General features: G+C 40.6%; 1 protein-coding gene across 1 annotated transcript in view; it reads right to left on the bottom strand.

Moving 5' to 3' along the window:
- Positions 1-21,977, bottom strand: part of CDK17 (cyclin dependent kinase 17) — a 101,178-nt gene extending 79,201 nt beyond the window's left edge. Inside the window, exon 1 of the mRNA XM_042467014.1 lies at positions 21,814-21,977. The gene's annotated coding sequence lies outside the window, so the exon portion shown is untranslated. The remainder of the gene's footprint in view (positions 1-21,813) is intronic.
- Between the last annotated feature and the right edge of the window lie 53 nt (positions 21,978-22,030).

Genomic DNA, 22,030 nt, shown 5'->3' with positions numbered 1-22,030 from the left:
CCACTAAATCAATTAAAACTTGGAAAGTCAAATGTTATGTAAGTCTCATTGATTTAATGGGCCTTCTCTAGTTGAGACTAACAAATAAATTTAGACCACTTTGGGCAGAAATTCCATTTTTTTATTGAAACAGACATGGCTTCCTGGATGTGGGCATATGTTTAGAAGCAGATAAAATAAAATGGTTTTCAGTAAGCAGAAAGAAAACATAAAAGATATGAAGAGACACTGCAAATGAAATGTATTAAAATGGATGGAAAGAAAAAGAATGGACTTACAGAAGGATTGGTAAGTACAACAGTGGACAACAAAGCTACATGCATGGACTTGTATCATTTTGTTTTTTATCTGCAAATAATATGCATCTGAGTGAGGAATGTCTTGCTAAAATTTAGGGATCAAAGCACAAGAGAAAACTGTATTTTCCCCATTTACTGACTAACTAGATGATCCATTTGCATCTAAGGAGCACGTGAATATGCCCAAAGGTTTGTTCCCTCCAGATCTTTTAATGATGTTCTGTCTTAAAACAGTCAGAATAAATATTCTGCCACTGATTCCCCTTTTTATCATTCCAAATATCCCACAGAGATTAAAATCTGAACACTTTGCCTATGCACATTTCAACCTCAATGTCCTCAGGCTACTTGAGTCATTCACTAAATTATCCCAGATATCAGAAGCCTGCTGTCTGAGGTAAGATGTGCTTCATTATGACAAAATAGATCACTACATATTACAAATGACTAGGTGATCTGTGCAACGATACGTGCTGACTAGTCAAAACTAGAAAGTGTTTATGCATTTTTCTTATTACTTTATCATCCTAACACTTACTTGACAGAAATTACAGATCAAACAGGAGTTGGTACAATGCTTGAAATACTATGATTTTCTGCTAGACTTTGTAAGCATTTCATTGTAAGTCAGGTAGCAACATGTCTACAAATATGACAACAGGGGTTCTGGTTAAAAGCAATTTCCATGGGTGGGGGACTTTGTGCTGGCACTGTAAACAATGATATGCCAAATTAAGGAACAACATTAAAAAAAGAATGCTTCCTCACTTTTCTGTAACCATCCATCCTTCCTAGTGTCAACCATAGTTTCACGTTACATGTTCATTGTTTGGCCTAGTAATTAGCAAGACTGGATCCCCAGATGTAGACAGATTTCAACTGCCACAAGCCCCAGCCAGCACTATCAATGAGCAAGAACTATGGAAACCTGTAGTCCAACTACATTTGGAGATCCAAAACTGGGAACCACTGGGACAAAGCCAAACTAGCAGAAAATTAAATCCGTGAAGATAAAATGGAAAGTGCAGACTACTTGTACACATTTATTAACTGAAATCCAGATTATATGTAAAGTGGAAACCTGAAAAACAATAGTATGAAGTCATTATTTTATTACTATTAAATGTTTTAAATTATATATCTATTTAATAAATGGCTTATTATTAGCAATCTCAGCAAGTTTTCCTTTTATTATTGGAGCAATCAGTTAAACGTTACCCTGTTTCCAAAACATATTAAAAGTGAGACCACTTTAACTGTCCTGGCTCAGTGCTAGGGAATCTGGGAAATGTAGCTTATTCAGCACCAGAGCTCTCTGAAAGAGAGGGCTAAACATCTCACAAAACTACAGTTCCCAGAATTCCCTAGCATTAAGCCAGGGCAGTTAAAGCAGTCTCAAACTGAATTATTTCTGCAGTGTGTTTTGGACCCTGGTGTTCGGAGCAGCCAAGAATTACCTAGAGCCAAAACAGACTGGCTAGAAACGCCAGCTTCCTGGATGCTTGGGGGCGTGGCATACACGTGACGCATGCCCCGATGCCATCCCAAAGCCGCTGGGCTGCCCACACATGGGCTGACTTCAGGGCGATCTAGTGGCGTGGCGTGGCGTTTACATGCTGCATGACCGCTGTAAAGCTGTGGTGGGGAGGAAAAAGCTGGCTTTTTGCTGGCTCAAAAAGAGCATCATTTTGCCGCTTCTTTTTGGGCCAGCAAAAAGCCAGATTGGGGCCACAGCATGCAGTTGCCGTGGCCTCAACCTGGCTCTCTCGTTCCACCCCTTAGTGTTCAATTCCTTGCCTTAAAACAATCTCAAATGTTGATTCAACGATTACCAGTAATTCATTAACAAAGACCTTTGTGGGGGGGGGGGGCAGCTGAAAAGTATTCACCTTCATACTTGGGCATCAAACTTAAGGCAGATCATATCCCTTGTCTGAAAGTATTCAATTTTATAACAATATTGGTTTGAGAGAAGAGAAGAATAGCTTTGTTAAAACAGAGTTTAGCAAATGCCACAGTTGCTTAATCGTATTTACATGCCACCCTTGTTCACTTTCTGACAAAAGCCTGGTACTTGGAAACAACTAAGACAGAGGCTTCTTTATTCATCATGTAAAACATTATTTCAAAAGCAAGCAGACCAAGTGCAGCCCTGACTGCAGACAGCATTAATGAGGAGATACTGCTGACGATAGCACCAAGTTCTTCAGGGGATTGGTTTCCTTCTCAAGTACTGCCAGAATATTCTGTTAAATGAGCAGTGAAAATACCAAATCAAGTATTTATGATTTACACAGCATAAATCATATGTTGGAACTCCTGACATGAATTCTTAACAAGCCCGGTGTGCATTAAGCAAGCATGGGAAGTGTGCCATGGAAATGGTTTACTATGTACATGTGCTTCTGTAGAAAAAAGGGAAAAGTCATATTGCTTTCCCATTTGCTCACGATACACCATCCTCAGTCAGCCACGTAACATTAATTATTATTAGGTGCAGTTGTACCCAAACAGATTGCTTCTTTTCTTCACACATACCTTTTGGACAAAGCAGCCTAACTCACTTTCTTTCCAAATTCCAAAAGCTGAACAAAGATTCTACGTTGTTCTTCCTCACACCACCATATTTTCTCAAGCAACTGTCAAAACTATTGACAACAAATCAAAGCGATATGCCAATTAACTTCTACCGAAGACTCCATGTAGACTATGGGATTTAAGAATGACAGAGTATCCCTTAAAATTCAAGGGAACAAATGACAACTGTACAGAATACAGCAGAATATTTAACCAAATATTTATCTGTGTACCCCCAAACATGTCCTTTGCTTTCTTTTATACATATTAATAAGAGATGGCATTCAATGGTTGTAATTTATTCAGTTATGCTAGTCTGCTTCATTAAGTGTTTCATAATGTGGACTTTGAAATTTTAAATCCGACAATCTTAACTAATGTCTTAAATGCCTAATCAGTACTACAAAGAACTAAGCTCCTAAGCAACTTATGACCCAGGTCCTGCTTTTGAGGACAGTAAGTGCAGAAATGCTCTCAGAACAATGCTAGGGTCTAAACTACAAGAGCTCGTCCTTGCTTTGAAATGACTGTGATCAAATAACCCTACAAAACATTTGTCAGTAAGGGTCACAATAAGCATTAACCTAAACTTGCAGGAATAAGTTTCTGAACTACTTGAAAGAATTCAAAGACATAGCTATGTAGGGCCCAAACAGACAGGCCAAAATAAAGCTGTTTCGGGTCACTTTGGAGATATGCTGTTTAAATGATGCATGCATTCGAAGAGTCTGAAAGCCGTGGCAAAGCCACACAGCCATTAGAGCAGCCATTAGGTGCAGCTTTGGTGCAACTTCTGGGCTCTTAAAATGCAAGTGTTATTTAAACAGCATAACTCCAAAGTGACCTGAAGCAGCTTTATCTTGGCCTGTCTGTTTGGGCCCTTGTCTGGAAAAACAGTACACAAAGGAATCTGTAGCACCTTTGAGATTAACTGAAAGAGAAAAGGTGGTAGCATAAGCTTTCGTAGACTTCAGCCTACTTCCTTGGATGCATGAGGAAACCCATAGGAACCTATTAGAATCCTAAGATCTTCAGGTAAAGGCTTTATCTTGGTCCTGCCACCATTATGGGATTTTTTGGTGAGGACAAAAAAGAAAGCCTTCTCAGTGGCTGCTCCAATGCTCTGGAATGTGGGACACTAGGCTGGCCCTCTCTCTGCTCTCCTTTCACCAGCAGGCAAAATCTTTTCTTTTCAAGCAGCCTTTTAATACAGCCCATCCACCCCAACCATGGGCTTGCCATCTGTGGATTTGAGCATTTGCAGATGGCAAGCCCCATTGGCCCTAATGGCTGTGCATGCACTGCCATTAAAAACCACAGGACTCAAGGTCTTGTGGTTGTTGGCATATGCAGGCTTTGGGGTCTAGAACGGAACCCCTGCAGATACTAAGTGTTGACTGCACCTAATTGCGCCTGGGGAAGCTTCTTAATGGGGTATTTGCTTTAGTATGTTTTTAATAGCTTTTACATTTTTATTTAGTACTTTTGAGGATTTTACATTTTTGGCTCTTATATTAATGTGGTGTTTTATTTGTGCTTTAAAATGATACCTTTTGTTGTTGTTTTTAAGCATCTTTTGTGAGGCGCCTTGGGAGAATTTGGGAGAAAGGCAACATATACAATACAAAGAAAGAAAGAAAGACTGCCTATATGTTTAAGGCATATGATTTTATAAACCAGAGTATACTGGGTTGAATGATAATATTTCATACTGTAAATATTTAGGAGCACACATAATTTTTCTAGGTACATTTCCTTTTATACATGGACAGGCATTTCTTGCCTATTATTTATATAGCAGTGTAACTATGCGTATCTTTTTTTTGTTTGTTTGTTTCTTAAAACAAGGGTGAGGAATGTACAGTCCACACATTGTGTGCAGATGCACCTCACCTAAAACTGTTTTTCTGGCCTCTTGAACCCCTGAAATTTTTTTTTTTTGGGGGGGGGGGAACCTTTACAAGAATTTAATACTAAAAGTGGTTCCTAGGTCATGAGATCAATTTTTTTTCATCTTTCTGGCCTGTGATGGGCAGTTTTAAGTCCAGAAAAAGCCTTTTTGTAAATTAGGAAATAGACAAAAATTACTTTCTCATTTTACAGAGGTCTAAAATGCCCAATGGCAAAATTTCTTCAATGCCCTCAAGATACACAAACAGCATTTTGAGTTTTAAACTTTTGATGAAGTAAAAAGGGGGATAAACAGGTGGAGACATAACCTTCCAAAGTCCCACAGGGGATCAATGCAGAGACATTTGGATTAAATGTCCAAAACATGCTGCAGAAATAATCCGGTTTGAGAGCGCTTTAACTAGGGAATACTGGGAAGTGTAGTTTTGTGAGACATTTAGCCTTCTCTGTAAGAGAGCTCTGGGGCCACAATAAACTACAATTCCCTAGTAATGAGGCAGAACAGTTAAAGTGATCTCAAACTGGATTACTTCTGCAGTGTGTTTTTCACTCTAGTTATTTTAGTTTGCCATGTTTCTTGATTAAGTTTCTAATTTTCAACTAGGCTCTCTGAAGAATCATTTAATAATCACATACTTTGGGCTGTGGTACGAAAATGTTTTGTCCACAAAATACAAAAGAAACTGCTTCAAAATAATGGTAACACAATTTTATTTGAACATGTGTTCAAGACACTATGCTTTTAGTTTATACAAGATATTTTAAATGGCATTTCTTCCACTGTTATTTCGCTGTAAAATTCATATCCCAAACAGACTAAAGCACTATACACACCCACACCTGGTGAGGTGGAGGGAGAGATTTAACAGTGTTTATAGTCTCAGCAACTAGTACAGTGGTGTAGAAATGCTAGATTACTATATCCTCCAACAGTTCCAATTTGGCAGAGAGTTCCAACTAATCCTTTGTCATCCCACTTTTTAGCCCCAGATTCTCCCTTTTCCTCTTAATTTTCCCTTTTGTCCTCAGTGTACTTCAGTTGCTGCAAACTTAGTACAAAGTGACAAAGCAGTTCTCAGTTAATTCAGCAGAGGAAAGGGTGGAAGCTTGCCCTTCCCAGCAGACTCAGGCAAAGGCAAACTGCTGCAGCCTCTTTCAGCTTGTGTGTGCTTCCTCAATAATAACACCTGCTATTTTGATTACACGCTTATGTTGCTTAGCCCCATGTTTCCCAGTTTTCATCACTAAAATGCTGGGAGGTATGGCTCTCATTTACACATTAACATGTGATTTGAGACCACATAAAACTACAGTGTCTCAAGCACCAGCTCTCCTTTTTTTTTTTCATTTGAAGGTTTAGGTACCCATGCTACCTCACTGAAACATAAGACAAGGCGTGACAGCATTGGTATTTTCTCAACTGATCAGTTTATTCTGTAACAACCAAAATATAGAACGTAATAAAATGAGTTAGATAAAATTAGAGGATATGGAAAGACAAGGAAGTCCAATTTTTTGGTATGGTTGTTTTGGGGTTTTTTGTATATTAGTGTTAAGTAGATGGTAGATGTTTTTGTGTTAGATAGTTTGTGTACTAGGTGTAGTATACTGAATGTCTGTTTTGTTATTTATGTTTTTAAGATGTATTAATACATAGTTTTTTTTAAAAAAATTAAAAGGTAAAGTTGGAAGAAAAGGTAAGCCCAGCCATGCTCCACAGAGAAGGGTAGGAAAGAAAATTTCCTTAATATAGGTTGAGTCTCTCTTTTCCAAAATACTTGGGACTGGGAGTATTCTGAACTTTTTCAGATTTTGAAATGTTTATATATACATAATGAGATATTTTGGTGATTAGACTTACATCTAATCACTTATCTTTCATATATACTTAATAAAAAGACTGAAGAGAATTTTATACACAATATTTTAAACAATTTTGTGCATGAAACAAACTTTGTGTACAAAGAACCATCAGAAAGCAAAGGTGTCATTATCTTAGTCACCCATGTGGATAATTTTAGTGTATTTTGGATTTTGGATAAGGGAGACTCAACCTGTATATTACTTCTGCATTCATTAGCCACTCACAGCAAAAGAGTGTCACTTTTAGAGAAAATAAATGAATTTGATCCAACTAATTTTTGTTAAGCTGGTTTATCTCTTCTCAGTTTTGAATAAACAAATAGACTAGTCAGCATCAATCAGATGTGTTGGCCTCACAATCTAGAAAAAAGCTGGTTATATCCAAGTAAACATGAGAGCTAAAGGCAATGTTTGGTTCTCCCTCTCAGTTAATGGAAAAATTAACTTCACTTGGGAGGATTTCTAATAGCAAAACAGCGAATGGAACTCACAAACAGCAGTTAAAATACATATTTGCAAAAAAGTATGTCTTTTTATTTTCACCAACTCTTTGACAAACATGATCATAGTCACTACTGCCATACCATGGATCCAGGTTATATTCCTGTAGTGTGCTCTATGTGAAATCTGTCTGGCAATTGCAACCACTCAAGAATCGCTGGTCAGACTTCTAAGAAAAGGTTGCTACACAGAAGAACAAGCTCTAGTTGAACAACTAGCTCCAACAGAACAATGAACTTCAATACTGCGTCAACTTTATTGAGTACCAAATGCCTAAAAATTAGGGATTAGGATATCTGAAGAAGCTGAGAAAAAAGAAGGCTGATAAAAAAAATAGAAGGAAGAGCATGGTGGCTCTGAGCATTTGGGGCCCTATCCTTACTGGCATATGGGTCCCTGAAGGAATGTGAGTCCTTGAAAGCTAAAATATCCCTCAGTCCTGCCCCATGGAATCTACTCTGGCAATTCTAAGAATGTTGTTTTTCGCAGGAAAATGATTTGAGGTCCCTCAGTTGACACAAACCACCAACTTGGTATTTTGTTTAAAGGCATCATCCATCTCTAAGGTTGTCAACCTCTTATTTTAAAAGGCTTTACCCTTTCATTTAACAGGAAAAATGAAACCCACAGTCATTATTTTTTTTCCTAACTTCCCTGGTAAAGCAAGGATACTATGTGTGCTTAAGGATTTGATACAATACCTTCCTTGAGCTGGTCATGAAAAGAAGGTACATTTAAAAATGGATTGAAAAGGGGCAGCTGATGAGTACTAAGAGCAGAATTACGTTCACCTTCAGTAATTATATGGAACACTAGGAAACAACCGCTGTAACAGATCAGCAGGATCTACATCTTGATTCACCCTGTTGAACTCTGGAATAAATTACAAATTCCTGCTGACTCACAGCAGGAGGTGAATCTCATTAACTTTACACACAGTAAAGAAAGAGATGGAAAGGAATAGATCCTTTCCAGAGAACAGACTGAAGTAGCACAATAGCAAAGGGGAGAAACTAGGACCTGATTATTAGCAGAAAATAAAATACTCAGCCCAGACTCCAGGCTCAGCAATACAAAAAGAAAAGAAAAATTAACTCTTGCACAGTTGACATATATTATATGTCCAAGTACCAATGACCAGTTTCAAGTCAAAATCCCAACTCTAAGGGCATTCCTAAAAGCAAAAATAGGGGCCTGCCGTGACTTACCAGGAAATAAATGTTCAAAGGCCTAGAACAGTGGTTCTTAACTTGTGGTCTCTGGAGCCCCAGGGAGCTGTGATGTCCTCACAAGGGCTCCACAAATGCTTGAAGGTTACTCCCAGAGTGGAGCAGCCATATGACAGGAGCCAAGGCAAAGGCAAGCTGGGCCCACACGTTGCTTGCCATGTGGCCACTCCTGACTAAGCAGCTGAGCAACCGTGAAAATGACAGCCAGCCAACCAGGCAGGCTTTGCCCTTCTCTCCCTTTCCCTTTCTGGGAGAAGTCCAGTCTCCTATCAGAAACACTCTGAACCCCCTCCCCCCTTCCAAGAAAGAAGTAAGGAAAAGAAAGAGCAGATGGACCAGCAAGTAAGCAAAAGGTATGGAACTCTTCCTCAGCACTGATGTCAATAAACACTAACTTATTCAAAGTTAACCAGAGATTCACACATGACGCAGCTCTCCACCACTGCCTGCCCACCCTGCTTCCTACTCACCCTCCTCTTCTCCATCTCATTTCCTATCAATAGCCCAATATCTCCCTTTCCTGCCTTGGCACCATGTCACCTCTGCCTCAGTCCAAGGCTCCTACGCCGGACCTCAAATCCTCCATTCTCTGCCTCTTTTCTACTTTTTGTTTCATCTCAAATCCCATCAAAATATTCTGAAGAGTATGACAGAACCCTAAAATCACAGGATCAGAGCCGGGGGAAAGTGTTATTGACTTCCATGTACACAAGTCCTTTTTTTGGACAGTGCTTTGTGATCACTGCTTCTAGAGAGCAGGTTTATTGACTTTCACATGCCCAGGTCCCCTTCTGGATAGTGCCTCATGATCCCATAGTTCTGGGGACCAGAGTTCAACCAGCTCCAGATTCAGAGTGGATTGAACAGCAACATGCAGGCCCAGCCAGCCAGCCTTTCCCTTGGTTCTTGTCATGTGGCTGTTCCACTGTCCCTCGGCTGCTCAGCCCACTTCCCTTAGTGAAGCAGCCATGTGCCTGGAGCAAGGCAAAGGCAGGCTGGCTGGCTGGCTGGCTGAATCTGCACATTGCCATTCAATTCACTCCAGCAGCAAACTAGTAGGAAGAAGCAGGAGAAATGTCTTCTCTCCATCTCTGTCCAGGTATTATTATTATCTGAATTTTTGAGTTAAATCTTGGGAGTCCACGGCAACAAAAGATATTTAAAGGGGGTCCCTGGTAAAGAAAAGGTTAAGAATCACTATGCTGCAAAACAGGTGAGGTCTCTCTGAGAAATGTTGTTTAGATTCCTGAAGTGGGGGTGGTGGGGGTGGGAATACAATAAAGGGCTAGGGCATTGTTGCTAAGATTTCTGAGTTTTTAAAAGAGCTGGATAATGGGAGAGGGCTCTCTGCTGGTAAATAATCTGAGGTTAATGACCTTTTGGCATATAAATTACAGCCCTGGGCAGTGCTGGGTACATTTCATGTTATATAACATGAAAATTCTAGGCTGGGGACAAAGTGCTAGCCTGATTCATGAAGTTCACTGTAAATGGACCACTCTGACCAAGCCTTGAGCGTTTACTTCATTAGGACCCAGTACAATTACTACATTGGCTCCATGCATACTGTGATGCAGAAATCGGGATCCAAACTCAGAAACAGGCACCCTCTAACACACATTTCCACTTTATCCCCTTGTCAGCAGCACATCTCCACTAACACGTGCCATGGTTAATGCCTACCTTGTTCCATCTTACTAAGTTTGTAAACATACAATACTTGAAATCCTGCTTGGCATCAGGACAAGTGTAATAGTGATTCCATGGATGAAAGGCAGGAAATAAATTCAAAGTACAAACCAACTAACCATGATTAAGATTGCCAACAGAGGAGAAGGATGGTTTCGTTTTATTGTATGACACCCTGAGTTCCTCAAATAAACAGGAGTGTAAATATTTTAATAAATAAAAATAAATTAATAAATCAAATTTGGAGACAGAAAGAAAGAGAATACATTCCCAAGGCTGGTTCCCACTTTTCTAACCATGGTGCACAGGGAGCTGGCATTCAATTTGGTTCAATTCATAAGGTTTAATATGTGTAGGGTACACAGGAAAAATCCATGCAGATCATCCTGAGCTCCTGGGGGAAGGGAATGATAGACATAAGCAGATAAAAGTAGCAATATGCAGCTCAGCCTTTGAAAAGATAGTCTCTTAATAAAAGAAAAACATAGTTCAAAAATATGCTCTCCTTTTATTTCATCCCCACTAGTCTCTTTATCAAGACCTTTTCCCAGCAATTCACATTTGGCATTTTGTTTGTTTCTTTGTTTTATGGTACTTCCAGATGGATGGCTCCTAGTGCTACCAATCAAAAGATATTGTGCAGCTGTTCCTTCTTTTCTTCCTTAATGGACTTTTTTCTGGAAAGCAAAACACAGAAGAATTGGTGGGAAAACATGGGAGGATGTGGAAGCCATCATTGTCTGGGAACTGTAATATTCCATTAAAGACTGCATGATAAAAGCCTTGTTTGGAAGCACCCTTAGTAAGCAAAAGAACTGTCTCTGTGGTGACTGTACTGCCCACTGCTGACCTAACCAAACAAATGCCCATTTTGGAGACTAATTTCTGGGCCTCCAGATCTCAAGTCCTAGAAGCACCAACCAGCAGGGTCAATATTCAGGAATTCTTGGAGTTTACTATCTGGAGGGCCAAAATTTGAGAACCAGTGAGACAGGGAATAGTTTGCAGTCAAGGTTGTAAGAGGATAAGGTTTTATATATCTCATTACTTCTGAGGACTAACTAGTTATTGTATTAAAACAGGCTTGATTAAATACTGTGTCTCTAAATAATTATTACACAATTCTATATGAAACAAAGATGAATGCAATTCATATTCAAACGAACATCAATGTACGTGCAAGGTAAAGCATATGGTTACTAAAAAATAAATGGAGACAATTTCCAGAGAAGAAGGTTTGAAAGTGGATTAGTGTACAAAGGAAATTCAGGGTGTGCCTGGATTAAGAAAACTTGCACTGCCAGTAAACAGAATTGAAAGGAAATGACAGAAGCTCTGTTATTTGTTGCCTGAAAAGCTGGACTGGACAAAGCAAACACACATTGTCACCTGAACATATTTCTCTGAGAAAATTCAAAGGCATAATTTTCAAACTAATGTTGAAATATAACAGGAAAGAAGGGGAAAAAAAGAAAGAAGCTACAACATACGGAGTTACATCTCTCAGTTTGAATGAAGAATGGAAAAACAAAAGTATGCAACTTGCATCATCACCACTAATCTTAAAGACAGCCTTAAATCTCTGGTCTATAACCAATTCCCCAAACTAATCTGCAAGCACATTTAAAGTTCAAATACAAACAGATTTTTAAAGATTCAACTAAGCATATTAATTTACACGTACTTTTAAATCTTGTTTTATTGTTTTTATTATTAAGAGACACAGACAAAATCAAAGTCTGGGTTCAGATGCCACACTAAGGAGGCAATCATAAGGGTGAGGTACTTCTCAGATCTCACTCCAGTCTCAGAGGCTCTGATTTGCCCAGAGCCTGGCCCTGGCTGGAAGGGCGGAAGCAAACGAATAGTGAATTTCCTGTCATTTTCTTCCTCCTCTCCCATTTGAAAACACTTTTGGTGGAAAAGGAAGTGAAGCCAGCTTTGCTGCTGGTCATACTTTTTATCTTTGTTGGGTGCATGGCCAGGGGCTGAAAGGATTCTGGACCCAGTGGATCCACATCTTCACCTTTCCCAGCCACTGGCTCATACCTCATGTGTTCCCTTTCCTCAGCTGTGGTGGAATCTTCACAATGGCTGGGAAGAACCAGAAGAGTGCATGACATTCCTGGGACCATGGGATTAGTTTAGTGGAGAAAGGAACCATAATTTGAACCATAATTTACTTCCATGTGCTGCAACAGGCTCCATATACTACCCCATTATCAGCTGAAAAGCAACCAAAATTGCAACTGGAAGTCATTTTCTGTTGCCATATCCAAGCATTCCCAATATTTTCAGGGTAGTGTCATACAGAAGGTATTTAACTTATCCACCATTCCTGGATGCCCCTTAGAGCAGAGACCCTTTTCAAGCATTATTTTGGCTCCAATTATTGGGGGGGATGCAGAAGTTCTGGGAGCTGCATACAAACCATGGTCTGTGTTCTCTCACCAGTAGTTTAGTGTGGCATGAAGATACCTAGATAAGCTTTAAGGCCAGGCATTCACCACTCTCACATAGCTGGGAGAGGTTTAGAAGCATCCACTCTCACTTTTGATTAACTACCATTTGCTGACTTCATCTGAACCAGCAACATCATACCAAAATTAAAAAATGTACGGTAATTAAACTTTCAAAAAATTAAAACCTGTTATAACCAAAAACCATTAAAAGGAAATCAACAAATAGAAAATCCAGTACATTATGGCAGTCTGTTGCCCTCTGAGCAATCTTCCACACATGCCAAAACAAATCAAAAGTCTTTACCAGCCTATGAAAGGATAGCATGTAGAACACCAGTCTAACCTCTTTGAGAAGGGAATTCCAGAGCCTGGGAGCAGCCACCAAGAAAGCATTCTCCCATATTCCCACCACATGTACCTGTGAGGATAGTGAAAAAGAGAAAGAGGCCTCCCCAGTAGATCTCAAAAAAAGAGTAGGTTTGTATGGTTGAATACAGTTCTTCAAATAACCTGTGATATGTCACAATGAAAACAGAGATGCTGAAAATCTGCAGAGGGGCAACCTCTATTATTTTTAATGGGGTGCCCCCCCACCTGCCCGCACACTAGCATGCATCCCATTCAAGCCTATGGGGCTTGAATATGCATGAGCCTCCGTTTTTGCGGGGGGGGGGAATCTGGAATGGACCCCCTGCAAAAACAGAAGGCCAACTGTACCGTTTTCATCAAAGGAAGTCCTTTTATACCTGTAACAAGTTCACCTGAGAGAAATGTGAGGTGGATTACTCTGATCTCGTCGTTGTGTTAATGGAGTTGCAGAGAACCAGGAAAATGTGCTGTGGCTCTGAGGCAGGTGTGGATTTTCCCTTTATTATAGACATGCCCTTAGTTACATCACATTGCAAAGATTCTGTCAAAGCTTAGCAAATCTGGAGTTTCTTTGACATGGTTTTGGTTATCACAAAGGTTGCAGGAAAAGCTTAAAATACCACAGCCAAAACATACTTCATGATTCAAATTATAACTTGGATCCTCTCTTAACCTATGTCAAAACTTCATGCTGCTTTCATACCAATTTTCACACAAACTCTGGGTTACATGCCAGTGCATACAAGTGTGTACATTTGGCCCTTTGTATCCATGGATTCTTTATTCACTGATTCAATCATCCACGGGTTGAAAAGATTAATGAATTCCAAAAGGAAAGCTTGATTTTGCCATTTTATATGATAGCATTTTACTATTCCACTGTCTTTAATGGGACTTGAGCATCCACAGATTTTGGTATCCATGGGGGTCCTGGAACTGAACCCCAGTGGATACCAAAGGCCCACTGTATACTGAACACAGTATGTGGGTGTAGAGATAACACTAAAAACTACAACACTGTCAAATTCTCTGCAAACCTATACCAAACATCTGCGCAAGTTACATGCTGTTTTCTGTCACAACCCCCAATTATAAACCAGTTTAACATCAGCACCCACCCTTTATAGAAATGAAGGCAGACAATGTCAGTCTTGCAGCTATTATAAAGACACCTTTAGGAACTGTTCTAATAGTGCAATCTTGTACTAAGAGTTCAGTCTCACAGGACTCAGTGTAGCTCAATGTGCAAAGGATTGTGGTTAGACAGGCCAATCCTAACTCAAGGTTGTGCTGACTGTAAAGGGTCAGGATCAGACACAAGCATCCTCTGCTAGCAGAAATCCCCTTCAACCAGCACAGTGGCATCAACAGAGAGGTGTGGGTGGTGTGGACAGTACCAGGTGACACATTAAGGAGGGGTGACACCACTGCTCCTCAAACACCTACTGTCTTGGCAGGAATGGGCTGTGACATTCATCTGCTTCCCTTTAAGATGCTTTAAAAGATGGTGGGAGTGGGGTGAAGCTCAGAGGGAGGAGAAATGAGAGGCCCCAGAATTTTTCAAATTTCAAAATTTGAAATTAAAAACATTAAAATTTTTAAAAAGTATTCTTTTAAAATTTTCTTTAAAAACATCACATTTTAACCAAATCTTCACTATGCATATGTAAATACACTTAGGTTGTGCATATGATATTGTAATTTGAAGGTTTAATTTTCATTTTGCTTGTTGTTTATGTAACAATGATTAGCATTACACTCAGTGCTATATGGGAATTACGAGTTATGAGTAACATTAGTGTAAAAAGCATTGCTAAGGATTCTGTATGGTGTGAAATGGGAGGAGGTCAACGGAGGGGATAATACCATGAGTTACCGCACCGGGTGACATCAACCCTAGGGATGCCACTGACCATCAGTATCTTCTTCTGACAGCTGATCGCAAGATCTGTCCAGAGCAGTCTATCAGCAGAACCACTCTGATGGCTAAGATATGCCCATAAAAGGACCAAGAAAGGGCAGAGTAGGGGCTCAGTAAGGGAGAAGCCACATTATACCAGATGCAGACCTCTTCTAGTCCACACGCATGGGCCCTGTCCACAATGGCACGTATAATTTCAGGGTTTTTCACGTATGTAAATACTAGTCAAAGACTTGATCTTGTTTAACAGTAGTTGCAACTATAGTAACCACCAATTATTTCAGTAGGTCTAGTCTAAGCAACACTAAGTATTGATCCAACCCAATATGTTTACTGAACCACTGGATGTAAGTTTTGTCTATGCTCTGGATCACAACCATAAAATAAATTCAATTTTGTTTCTGCCAGTTGTCCATGGTTACTAAGGGTACAATCTTCACTGTGCTTATGTGAAGGAAAGCCTACTGAATTCAGTGTGAGTTGTTGTTGTTGTCTGCCTTAAAGTCATTTCTGATTTATGGCAACACTAAGGTGAGCCTATCATGGGGTTTTCTTGGCAAAACATGTTCAGAGAAGATTGCATGCTTATGCACATACTGATTAGTATCTTAAAAGTATTGACTATAAGTCAACCTCATGCATAAGTCAAGGACTGGTTTTGAGGCCAAAGTTATGGATTTTTATACAACCTATGGATAAATCAGGGGCATAACAAAGGATGAAAAGTGCAATGCAAAGGAAAATCATGGCAAAGAACTTACAAAATGCCATCAGGCAGAACTATTTTTCCTCACTCTAACTGGTGGATGAATGAGGAAGGAACTAGGTAAATAGCAAGTGTGTGATGTGTGGGGGAAGTGACTACATATAGGTGGGGCTAAGAAAGCACACACATGTCAAGAAGCATGAAAAGCAAAAGCAAAGAAAGCCATGGAAAAGGCATACTTCCACCAGTAAAGAAAAAGTATTGTGGGCATACAACAGTTGTACAGAAATCAGCAATTGAAAATTCAGAACAAAAATATTCATGAACTACAAATATGAAAACGATTTTATTCATCCAAAGCAGATTGATAAAGGCCTGTTACAGACAGCCAAAATAAAGCTGCTTCGAGTCACAGTGGAGGTATGGTGTTTCAATGATGCAGTCCTTAGGGCTGGAGTGTGGCTTTGGTGTGACTTATGGACTCTTAGGACGCATGCATCATTGAAACACCATATCTCTAGTGTGACTCGAAGCAGCTTTATTTTGGCTGTCTGTAACAGGCCAAAGTCACTTTTTTTAACTGACTGTGTGTGCCTTCAAATTGCGTGTCAGCTTATGGCAACCTTATGAATTTCATAGGGTTTTCTTAGGCAAGGATTACTCAGAGGTGGTTTGTCAGTTCCTTCCTCTGAAATATACCCTACAGCATCTGGTATTCATTGACCATGTCCCATAAAAGTACTAACCCAGGCTGACCCTGCTTAGCTTCCAAGGTCAGACAGAATCTGGTGCCTTTAGGGCATCCCTGAAATCATGCCATTAGAATGGCCATGCTGGCTCATGAGTTTAGGAAGTTGGAATACAAGAAAGTAAAATTTCCAAGCCGTAATGTAAAACCACCATACAAAAAGTCCTGTCAAAAGTTACCAGTACTGAAGTTTCAGCTTTGATTGTTTCTAGAGAGAACAACTGGTCCCATGTTACCTAAAATATTACCATTAAACCATATGAAAATACTCAATTCTTTAATAATAATAATTTAATTAATAATTTGTTTTATTTATATACCGCTATTCCAAAGATCATAGCGGTGAACAGCAAGTAAGCTAATTAGCAAGTTAGCTAATTTGCCCCCAACAGTCTGGGTACTCCGACCTCAGGAAAGGATGCAGCCTGAGTCGAGCTTGGGCCCTTTTGCTGGTCTTGAACTCAACCTTGTTAGTGTTCAAGTTGGATGGCTGCAGATAAGCCACCAGGGCTCATTTCATCTTTTGTTTTTGTTTGAGGGGGGGGGGGGGGAGATAGCAATCCTAAACACATTTACTAGGGAGTGAGGTTCAATGAATGAATACAGTGGGCTGTATTCATATGAAGTAAAATTCAGTTAACAACCCACATTTCTGTTCCTCCTCTTTACTTATTTCTTTGCCCTAAACAAATAGAGGGCTGCATTAGTGGATTCTGACAGTTAATCAGTTTTCGCATTTGGAGATTTGGCACTGTGCTCTCCTTACTGGATAGCTTGGTCTCTTCCCCCTTCACTAATAATCATCTACATTTGCTGGAGAAGAGAGAGGCAGAGAATGGGAGAAAGATTTCAGAGCTTAAGTCCATCTAGCCCAAAATCTTTTGCAAGTCTAATGTTGCATCTAACCTGAATACAATATGAATACACACTTCCAGCATGCAGCAGGGAATACAAATGTGCAGCTTTGATATAAGAAGACAGTTTCAAATCTCTACCCAGCTATATAGTTAAAGTCTTAAACTACTTCCACCTCAAACCTACCAGCTGTGAAACAATCCTGGAATGGCCTACTGACCATTTGCTCAGCAGGGAGTGACAGCCAGCCCATCAAGTCCAGCATTCTATTTCCAGCATCCACCCAGATGTGTACTGAATGCCTAAAAACAGGATTTGAGCACAAAGGCACTCTTCTATTCTTGCTCCCCAGAAATTGTATTGAGAAGCACATTGCCATTGATGTTGAGTGTCGTATAGGATATATTCAGAGGAAGGAACTGGCAAAACCACAATGTTATGAGTTCGATCCCAGGGGCTGTAAGGTTCACTCAGGTTTGCATCCTTCCATAGGTCGCTAAAATGAGTACCCAGCTTGTTAGGGGCAATTGGCTTACACATTGTAAACTGCTTAGGGAGAGCTTAGTTCACTGATGAGCGGTACAGAAATGTACTTGCTATTGTTATTGCTAAAACCATCTCTGAGTATTCCTTGCCTAAGATAACCCTATGAAACTCATGGGGCAGCTGTAAGTTGACAGGCAGCTTGAAGGCACATACAGTTGTCCCTCCACACTTGCTGGGGTTAGGGTTGAAGAACACTTGTGAATGTGGAAAACCCACAAACAAAAAAACACTATTCTTTATACCTGAGAAAAGACCTTTCTAAAAATCTCCAGGTCCTCCATTGCAACTCTATGGTCAATAACTCCCAGAAGTTGATCACAGAATCAAGCTTGAGGACCTACAAATGGCTTGAGAAGTGTTTTCTCCAGGAACATCTAGGTTCCCCAGCACAGCTCTATAGTCAACTTTTGGCAGAGTTGCACTGGAGGACCTAGTCAATCCTAGAGAGAACATATTAATCAAAACCACAAATAATCAAATCCACAAAAGTCAAAGCCACAAATGTGGAGGGCCACATTTACTTTACTTTTATACAGCCATCATGATGATAAGCTACAAACACATTTACCCTCCATGTGTCTGTCAAATGCCCTTTAAAGTCCAAATTGTTGGACATTCCTATATTTTGTAGTAGCAAATACAAGTTTAAATATGCAGGCTATAAAGAGGTACTTTTTTATTCTCTTTGCTTTCAATTTGTCATGGTTTAGCTTCATTCAATGACCACAGGTTCTAATACTGAGAAAAGCATCTCCCACCCACTTTCTTCACAACATGCATAATTTTATACACTTTAATTATGAACATCATTCTTGCTTTACCTTTTTCCAAACTTAAAATCTGAATAAACAAAAAGAATCTAAGAGTAGGGGTCTGCAAACCATTTCAAAAGTAGCCAGCTTCGAAGACTCAACCGTGGCAGGATCTGATTAACATTAACACTGTGGACCTTTTTAATTTTCCTCACCCTTCTTCTACATTATCATATCTATATCATTATTGATTTGTTATTTTGTTATTAATAACTGTTAAGATTATTGCTGCTGTTTTTAAATGTTGATATCTTATACAGTTACTGAATTGTAATACAATAAAATTTGGAGGAAAAATAGCCAGCTTCCTATTTAAGAGGACAGTGTTCCAAAATATCACACATGCAAAGTTATGGAATGTGAGTCACACACATCAAGACATGTACACTTAAAGAACCAGTGTGGTGTGGTATCTGAGCACTGGACTATGACTCTGAAGGACTAGGTTCGGATCCACTTGGTCATGAAACCACTGTGTTACCTGGGTCACACTCTCTCACCATCAGATGAAACTCCTTCCTGCACCTTCCTATCGCACCTGTTTATCCGTTGATATCCTTCCTATGCTGTTCTGCCTGCCGATAACCCAATGAGTGACCTTGGACAAGTCACACTATCTCAGCCTCAGAGTATGGCAATGGCAAACCCTCTCTGAAGAAACTTGCCATGAAAACCCCACAATAGGTTTGCTTTAGGGTCGCCATAAGTCCGAAACAACTTGAAGGCGCACAACAACAAACACATATATGCAATCATATGCTCCAATAGGAATGCATCCACAAACACTCTCACTTGTGCTGCATAAATAATCAGCTAAGATTTTAAATGGAATGATCTAGTTACAGCTACTGCCTTAAAATCTTTAAAATTTTACCAAACAGTATTGTCATAAACAAGGTGCCAGTTGAGTTTTAAGCTACTTGGACATTGTTTACAAGAAGGTAGAAGAGGTGGGGGTCAAGACCAGCCAAAGAGCATGGGGGGGGGGGGGAAGGAAGCTAATTCATTTCTGAAAACACTTCAGAGGGCTGGTTTCCTCAATGTTTCAAATGGTGATTCATAGCAAGTAGGCTCCACCTTTCTTGCAGAACAGGCTATTTTGTTCAAGCTGATCTATGACATTTCAGATCCCAAAGAGGAAAGGGACTGGGTAAGAGAAGGAGGTCAGAGTGGTTTGGGGGTCAATAAATGTTCGTATATCCTGTCATTTTTAACTGCTTCAGGAAGAAAGTAGGGGGAAGCAAAAGGGTGAAGAAACCTCAGGAATGTAAGGAAGGATGACAAAATGTGGTCCACCGAAGGCAGGAGATAATGGTATGGGAGGGCAGTTGTCAGGAAACACAGGTTGTTGTTATCACCCGGCACAAAAAAGAAACTCAGAGAAATTAGATTTTGCAGGATGATGGTCAGTCAAATGATCAAACCACCAGGGCTAGGAGAACAGGGCCAGTGTGACTAGATGTCCTCGTTGCAAAGGAGGACAAGGCATAGTAAAATGTCAGGCGCTGAAGGAAAATGTAGGACATGACCAAATAAAAGATAAAAATGCTCATAAATATGAATTTATGCTTCTTTGTCATTTTCAAAATGGGGGGCATTTTGGAATTCCTTCGGGACAGAAGGCTGAAATGGAGGAAAGGTCCAGGAAAAGGAGGACATCTGGTTACCCTGAACAGGACTGACTATCAACAAGCGCCCTTTCCTCATCCATCAGCCTTCAACCTACACACAAAAGGAAAGGGCAATGTTTCTAATCCATGTGTGTGTGTGTGTCTGTGTGTGTGTGTTGTTCATAGTCTCTTTTGATCCCTTCTTATCGCCGCACTGCTTGTCAGAGTTGACAACTGAGAGCTGCGCACAAACACCGGCCAGACCCTCCGGCTGACAGAAAAGAGGGACCCAGTGTGGAAATGGGAAGAGGTGTGTGTGTGTGTGTGTGTGTGTGTGTGTCTGTATGTATATAGAGACAGCGGGTCCAGGATCAGGATAGGCATCCCTCTCAGTCTCAGGCAGAGTGGCCAGGTGCCCTCCTCTTCCAGGATGCATCTTACATTTCCAGCTTTCTGTCCAGGAGTCATTCCAAAGCGTCCTCCATTTTCAGCATGACTAAGAAGCAGGAGTTTATATTAGCTTTTAGCTTTTATTTTGCAATGTCCTATGTTTTTTTTTTCTTGAATGCCCTACGTTTTGCCGTGCCTTGTCCTCCTTTGTGTACGCATTTTGTATTTACATCTGGTCATCCTGCTCTCAGGATATAGCTAAATTCCTCCCCCCCCCAAAAAATACACACACACAAAACCCTAGTTCTGGATGGCGCACAGACTGATTATGAGAAAACACAATCCACACTGCAGAAACAACCCAGTTTGGCACCACTTAGACTGCCATGGCGCAATGTTATGGAATATTGGGAACTATTTGGTTGTTGGCTGCATCCACACTGCAGAAACACCCCGGTTTGACACCACTTTAACTGCCCTGGTTCAGTAAACTGTGGTTTATTATGGCACCAGAGCTCTCTAACAGAGAAGGCTAGATGTCTCACAACGCTACAAATCCCCAGAATCCCACAGCACTCAGCCAGGGAAGTTAAAGTGGTGTCAAAACGCTTTGCTCTCCTCTGGAAGAGGGGGGGGGGTCCTCTCAGATCATCATCATCATCATCATCATCTCTGGCCTTTCTCCCAATGCCTGACAAAGTTACAAATCCCCAGAATGCCACAGCACTCAGCCAGGGATGTGTTGTCAAACTGCTTTGCAATCCTCTCAGACCATCATCATCATCATCATCATCATCATCATCTCGCCTTTCTCCCAATGCCTCACAAAACTACAAATCTCCAGAATTCCACAACAAGTTAAAAGTGGTGTCAAAACACTTTGCTCACCTCTCAGGAGGGGGGAGGGGTGTCCTCTCAGACTATCATCATCATCATCATCATCATCATCATCATCATCTCCCATCTTTTCCCCAATGCCTCACAAAGCTACAAATCCCTAGAATCCCATAGCCAGGGAAGTTAAAAGTGGTGTCAGACCTCCTTTGCTCTCTTCTGGGGGGGTGTTCCTCACACATCACCACCACCACCACCACCACCATCATCATCATCATCATCTCTGGCCTTTCTCTCAATGCCTCACAAAGCCACAAACCCCCAGCATTCATCCAGCGAAGTTAAAGTGGTGTGAAACTGCTTTGCTCTCTTCTCAGGACCCCACCCCCTGAGAGGAGAGCAAAGCAGTTTGACACCGCTTTAAGGCTGTCCTCCCAGAGCATCATCATCATCATCATCATCATGATGTTACATCCTTCCTCCCAACATACCACACTGGACATAGGGACTCAAGGCTAGCTGTGTCTCGCTTTGCCAACCAAGAGCCCCCAGGTTCCCATCTCAGCAGCAGCAGCAGCAGCAGTTAGAGCGGTGTCGAAACCGAGTTATCCCCGCAGTGCGGATGCAGTCTCTCTCTCTCTCTCTCTCATTTTCATGCAAAGCCCGGGCGCAAAGGAGCCCAGCCAGCCCTTCCAGAACCCCGCCCGG

Source organism: Sceloporus undulatus, chromosome 5 (assembly GCF_019175285.1).
Source record: "Sceloporus undulatus isolate JIND9_A2432 ecotype Alabama chromosome 5, SceUnd_v1.1, whole genome shotgun sequence".
Lineage (NCBI taxonomy): Eukaryota > Metazoa > Chordata > Lepidosauria > Squamata > Phrynosomatidae > Sceloporus > Sceloporus undulatus.
The sequence above is the reverse complement of the archived record's forward strand: the minus strand, read 5'-3'. Positions and strand labels throughout refer to the sequence as shown.